At 40.5% G+C, this 5,847-nt stretch overlaps 1 non-coding gene across 1 annotated transcript; it reads left to right on the forward strand.

The window, feature by feature from the left end:
* The first annotated feature begins 50 nt into the window (after positions 1–50).
* On the forward strand, positions 51–158 carry LOC111723552. Its single transcript, XR_002772072.1, has one exon. It is a non-coding gene; the product is annotated as a U6 spliceosomal RNA (small nuclear RNA).
* Positions 159–5,847: the final 5,689 nt, after the last annotated feature.

Here is a 5,847-nt window from a genome sequence, read left to right on the forward strand (position 1 = left end):
AAAAAAAAAAAAAAAAAAAAAAAAACCCAAAATAAAAAGAAAAGAGAAGGGTGCTCGTTTCGGCAGTACATATACTAAAATTGGAACAATACAGAGAAGATTTAGCATGGTCCTTGTGCAAGGATGACACACAAATTCATGAAGCCTTCTATATTTTTAAATTTGGTACTCTAAAAAAGAAAAAAGAAAGAAAGAAAGAGAAGGAAGGAAGGAAGGAAGGGGGGAAAGAGAGAGGGAAAGAAAGAGCGAGTGAGTGGGCAGTGCCTGCGGCTCAGTGAGTAGGCAGCCAGCCTGGTGTTGTGGCAGGGGCCTGCAGTCCCAGCTACTTGGGAGGCTGAGGCAAGAAAATTGCCTAAGCCCAAGAGCTGGAGGTTGCTGTGGTCTGTGGCGCCACAGCACCCTACCAAGGGTGACAATGTGAGAGGAAGGAAGGAAGAAAGACTATGGCACAAAAATAAAGTGATAATTATTGAGGAAAACATATTTTTTTTCTTCTTTGTGTATCTTCAGCCAAAATATCTAGGGATTGATTATTAAAATAATAGAGCACCTCATGCACTGAGAGATTGTTTTCCCATTTTTAGCCTTCATTTATTTCTTGCTGTTTTATTACCAGAGCTTCATATCTTTTTAGAGATTCCTTTGCCTAATAGTTTTACATGCTTTCCAGAATGAGTTTCTCCAGCTAAATCTAAGATATGAAATCTTTGTTAACTGTAACAGTTCATTTAACATGAATATGAACCGTTCTGGCTGATGGTAGGTGACGTCATATGAACTACCAAACATCTATGTTTGGAACATCAAACTATGTTCCATTTCCGTTCTATTTCCCAAGAGAATTAAACTGATGTATCATTTTAATAGATTTTTGTTTTGTAATATGTAGTGCATTTAAATAATTATCGAGAATAGCATTGCTAATTGTGACATTTAAATATTTATGAAAATTGAACTTTGACCTGCCATTTCACTCACAGCTGCTCAAGGCAGGCCGAAGATGAGATTCTAAACCTCATAGCTGGAGGGCTATATTTTGCTCTTTATAAAAGATTTAATGAAATTCCACAGTGACTTGGAGGGGGGATCATTTTAATGTAACCTCAACCAAGTAAGAGCACAAGCTATCTCCGGGAGGGTCTACTAAATCATTTGATATCGAAAGGAGGCCGTGTACTTCTTAACAATTAGTCATTACAAATCCTGGGATGTTTAGTGTGCATCTGTGTGTGGACAGTATATTTCAGTCAATATTTTCTGTTAGCCAGACATTTGTTGCAGGAAGACGAGGCCCAACGGAGAGAAAGAGCACCCAAACACCACGTTTATAAGAGGAAGGGCTTTATTCACCAGCCAGGAGCTTATGACATAGAAGAATTCCAAATGGCCACGCTCCCCGACTGGCTTGGTCTTTCCCTTTTATCGACAGTGGTAAAGTTCCACCCTACAGGGACCCTTCTCACTGGCCAGTTTGAATCAAGCGGGAGATGCTATTCCAGCCCCTACAGAACTACAGGATTTCACAGAACTTGGAAATTTCCTAGTTCCAGGAAATTAAGTTTACAAATTCCCAAGAGCTGAGTCACCATGGAGAGGACCCCGCAGGTGTATCCTTGTGGTCTCCTTGAGAAGACCTGTTCTCCTAGACCTCACCCTTCTCGGGTATCCCCTCTCAATTGATGTATGTCTTTGTACCCAGCCCTCTGTAGGATATCACGGAAATGCTTTAGCATCTGGTATTTGTTCAAATACTAGGAGAGATTTTAAACTATGGCACTGAGAAAGTCTTGTCCCACTTTATGGAAATCCATTTTGGAAGCATTTCTTCCCATCAGACTTCTTGCTTATGTCACATTGAAAGGCCTTTTTTATCACATCCTCAATTTGCATTAGTATTTTTTTTTTTTGAGACAGGAGCCTCAAGCTGTCCCCCTGGGTAGAGTGCCCTGGCATCTCAGCTCACAGCAACCTCCAACTCCTGGGCTCAAGTGATTCTCCTGCCTCAGCCTCCCAAGTGGCTGGGACCACAGGCGCCCGCCACAACGCCTAGCTATTTTTTGGTTGCAGCCTTCATTGTTGTTTGGTGGGCCTGGGCTGGATTTGAACCCGCCACCTTGGGTGTACGTGGCTGGTGCCTTAGCCACTTGAGCCACAGGTGCCGAGCCTACATTAGTATTTTAACATCAAAGGTGAACTTAAGTGACGACAGACATGACAAAAACAAAAAATGGTATACGAAGTAATTCTCTTGCATATCACTTGTCCTGTCCCACTAAGCCACTTATCTCAAAAGGAGCTTGGGATTTCTTAGAAGCATGACAGGAGAATTCTTAGAGCTCAGCCTTTCTGAGCTAGTCGCAGGATTATTCCTCTCAAACACTCAGTGTATGTAGCTGCAGGGGAGACCAGGTAATCCAGAAGAAACCTGGAAATAAATTCAGAATTCTGCCTTGGTTGTAGCAAAATGCTCCTTTCTCTCCCCTAACTTTGCTTAGCATCTCCTTAAATAATTGTGGTTAACCTACATGTATGTGTGATTCCGAAGACTGAGACAGCTCAGCCATCTCCTCTCTGCTTCGGACCCAGGAGCCTGGAGCAGTTGACCACAGGCTCAGGCTTTGGCTCTGTGCACGGCACATGTCAGTCTGGCGTGCCTGCCAATTACTCCGTGGTTATGCCCAGGGAGAAGCAGGCCATGCTTGTGAGGCAGGTTGCTGCACTCTGAGCACAAAAATGTCAAGGGCACATAATTACTACTAATGCCAAAACATAGACAGGCGGCTACAATTAGGAGGCAATGGAGCAAGGCCTTTCTTGTTTCTATAGACAACTTAAATTACAGCCAGCTGGCATTGAGCTTGCCCTGCCACCTAGTATACCAAAAACTTTCCCACATTTTACAATGTGCAATTGCATATTTAGTTTTGGATTTATTCTCTCCCCACAGACTTCATGTAGCCAGAGACCGTATGTCTGGTTTGTTCGCTATTTCACTTTCCTCGGACATAGGAGAAACTCAATGACTATATGTTTAATGAATAGATGACCATGGTATTAATATTTCAGTTGAAGGAAAGGACTTCCAAATACATTTTCCCCATTCATTGAGACCTGACTCAATCAAGATAACTGGATACTCAATATGTCCTCTATCTCTTTCCCTGGGAATTACTGAACCAGATCTGGGAGAAATGACATAGTGTCCTATGAATTAATGCTTAACATAGGCATGATGGCTGTGAAAGCTTGAAAATAAAAAGTCATAGCCAAGGATGCACCTTAACTGGTAATCTTATTCATTTCTCGGTATCTTGAAAGATGTGTATATTGTTTCATTCTGTGTAGATACGTTCTGTATCCAAATGATAAGGATTTCTTGGAAAGGAGAGTTCCTTGATTCCTGTAATTTATTTTAATGCTTAACAGCCTTAACGATGATAAGATGACTACCACACTGTTGACACATAACAGATGTTACATAAATATTGCTGTTTTTGTGAATTGAACTCTGCAATAAAAATGAAGATCACAGCTACTAAATATTTAGTGTGAGTGATAGCAGCTCTCTTTAATCTCTGTTTTAGTTCAGTTGTGTTTGCATAAGTTAAATTACTCTCGTTCTGGTACCCAATTTGCATGCAACTTTTCTACGAGAGGCAAAATGTTTCTCCAGCCATTTTGGGTTTGCTTTGCTTGGCATTTTGTGGGTGATGACTCTTGGGTATAAGTTAAGAGCCTGAGTCACTGGCTGGATCATTGTTCTCAGATCCTCCTGAAAACCTCTTCCTTGACTTTCTTCTGTGTATTTGAAAGAAATACCTGTTCTCATTTATATACAGTGTTCCATAGCCATTATCTCTTAAAACTTATTGGGAGATCACATTTTTACAGTACTTTACTTAATGAATTTTAGACCCATATAACTTCTAAGCAAGAACTATTATTGTTATATACATGTTGAAGACTAGGAGTCGGGTGCTAGAACCTCAGCTTTTATAATGATTAAAGCATTTGGTAACCACTAGAAGTGAAGGAGATGAGGGCTTCTCTGCAAAGAATTACCCATGGGAAGTCACATGGGCCATTGTTAAGGGCTAAAGGTTAAGAGAATTATTCATAGATAATTTTTTTTAACTTAAAACTTTCTTTAAAATCTACCTTGATTGAAGTATAATTTACATGCAAAATACTGCACATATTAAAAGTTTAGTATTTGATAGTTTTGCCATATATATAAACCAGTGAAACCATCACTGTAATCAAGGATAGTGAACATGGCCAGGCATGGGGGCTGCTGGCTATAATCCCAGCACTTTGGGAGGCTGAGACAGTGGGATTGCTTGAGGCCAGGAGTTTGAGGCCAGCCTAGAGAACATAAGTGAGATCCTGTCTCTAAAAGAAAAATTTTAAAAATTAGCCAGGTATGGTAGTGTGTGCCTGTAGTCTCAGCTACTCAGGAGGCTGAGACAAGAAGACTGCTTGAGCCTAGGAATTAGAGATTTCACGTGATTGGGCTACTGCACTTTAGCCTGGGAGACAGAGCAGACCTTGTCACTTAAAAAAGAAAAATAGTGAATAAATCCATTATCATCAAAAGATTCTCATGCCCTTGTCCTGTCTTCCTCCTTTGCCATCAGGCCCCCACCCAGCTTTAGGCAACCACTTTTCTGCTTTCTGTCATTGGATTAATACATAAGTTCGTCTTTTCTAGGAGTCCGTACAAATGTTCTCCAAGTTCTTTGGCTTCTTTTTCACTCAGCATAGTCATAATGAGCTTCAGCCCCACTGCAGTAGCAATTCATGGCTCACTCCTTTTATTGCTGAATAGTAGTGCTCCCTTGCATGGATATACCACGGTATAGCCACTTATCTGTAGGTGAGAATTTGGGTTCTTGAAATTTTTCTCTTACAAATAAAATTCATGTTAAGAATGTATATTTCTGGGAGGCGCCTGTGGCTCAAAGGAGTAGGGTGCCAGCTCCATATGCCAGAGGTGGCAGGTTCAAACCCAGCCCTGGCCAAAAACTGCAAAAAAAAAAAAAGAAGAAGAATGTCTATTTCCTTTGTATAAATATACATTTCCTCTCTTTTTAGTTCAACACTTAGCAGCAGAAAGGCTAGTAGATGTATGTTTAACTTTTTTTTTTTAATTGAGACAGAGTCTCACTTGCCGCCCTCTGTAGAGTGCTGCAGTGGCATAGCTCCCAACAACCTCAAACTCTTGGGCTCACGTGATTGTCTTGCCTCAGCGTCCTGGATAGCTGGGACTACAGGTGCCCGGCACAATGCCTGGCTTTTTTGTTTGTTTGTTTTGTTTAGTAGGCCTGGGCTGGATTCAAACCCACCAGCCTCAGTGCATGTGGCCAGTGCCCTAACAAGTGAGCTATGGGTGCCCACGCTGCATGTTTAACTTTCAAAGGATCTGTCATTTAGCTTCCAAAGCGTCTGTATCATTTTTCATTTCCTAACAGCAGTATAGGAGAATTCCAGTTCTTTCACATCTTCATCTACACTTGGCACGGCCAATCTTTCCAATTTTAATCATTCTAATAGATATGTAGTGATATCTCAGTGCAGTTTCAGTTTGTATTTCCCTAACGGATAATGATGTTGAGCGTATTTTCATGTATTTAATGTACTGTAAGTTTATCTTCTTCAGTGAATAGTCTGTTCAAACCTTTGACCCACATTTTTCTTGGATTGTTTGTTTTCTTACAATATAGTTTTAAGGGTTCTTTATACATTATAGACCTAATTCTATCATCAGATATATGATTTGCAAGTATTTTTCCCAATATATGCCTGTCTTTTCATTTTTTGAAAGACCAGAAGTTTTTTTTTTTTTTT

Source organism: Otolemur garnettii, unplaced genomic scaffold (genome assembly GCF_000181295.1).
Source record: "Otolemur garnettii isolate 467f Iridium unplaced genomic scaffold, OtoGar3 scaffold00012, whole genome shotgun sequence".
NCBI lineage: Eukaryota > Metazoa > Chordata > Mammalia > Primates > Galagidae > Otolemur > Otolemur garnettii.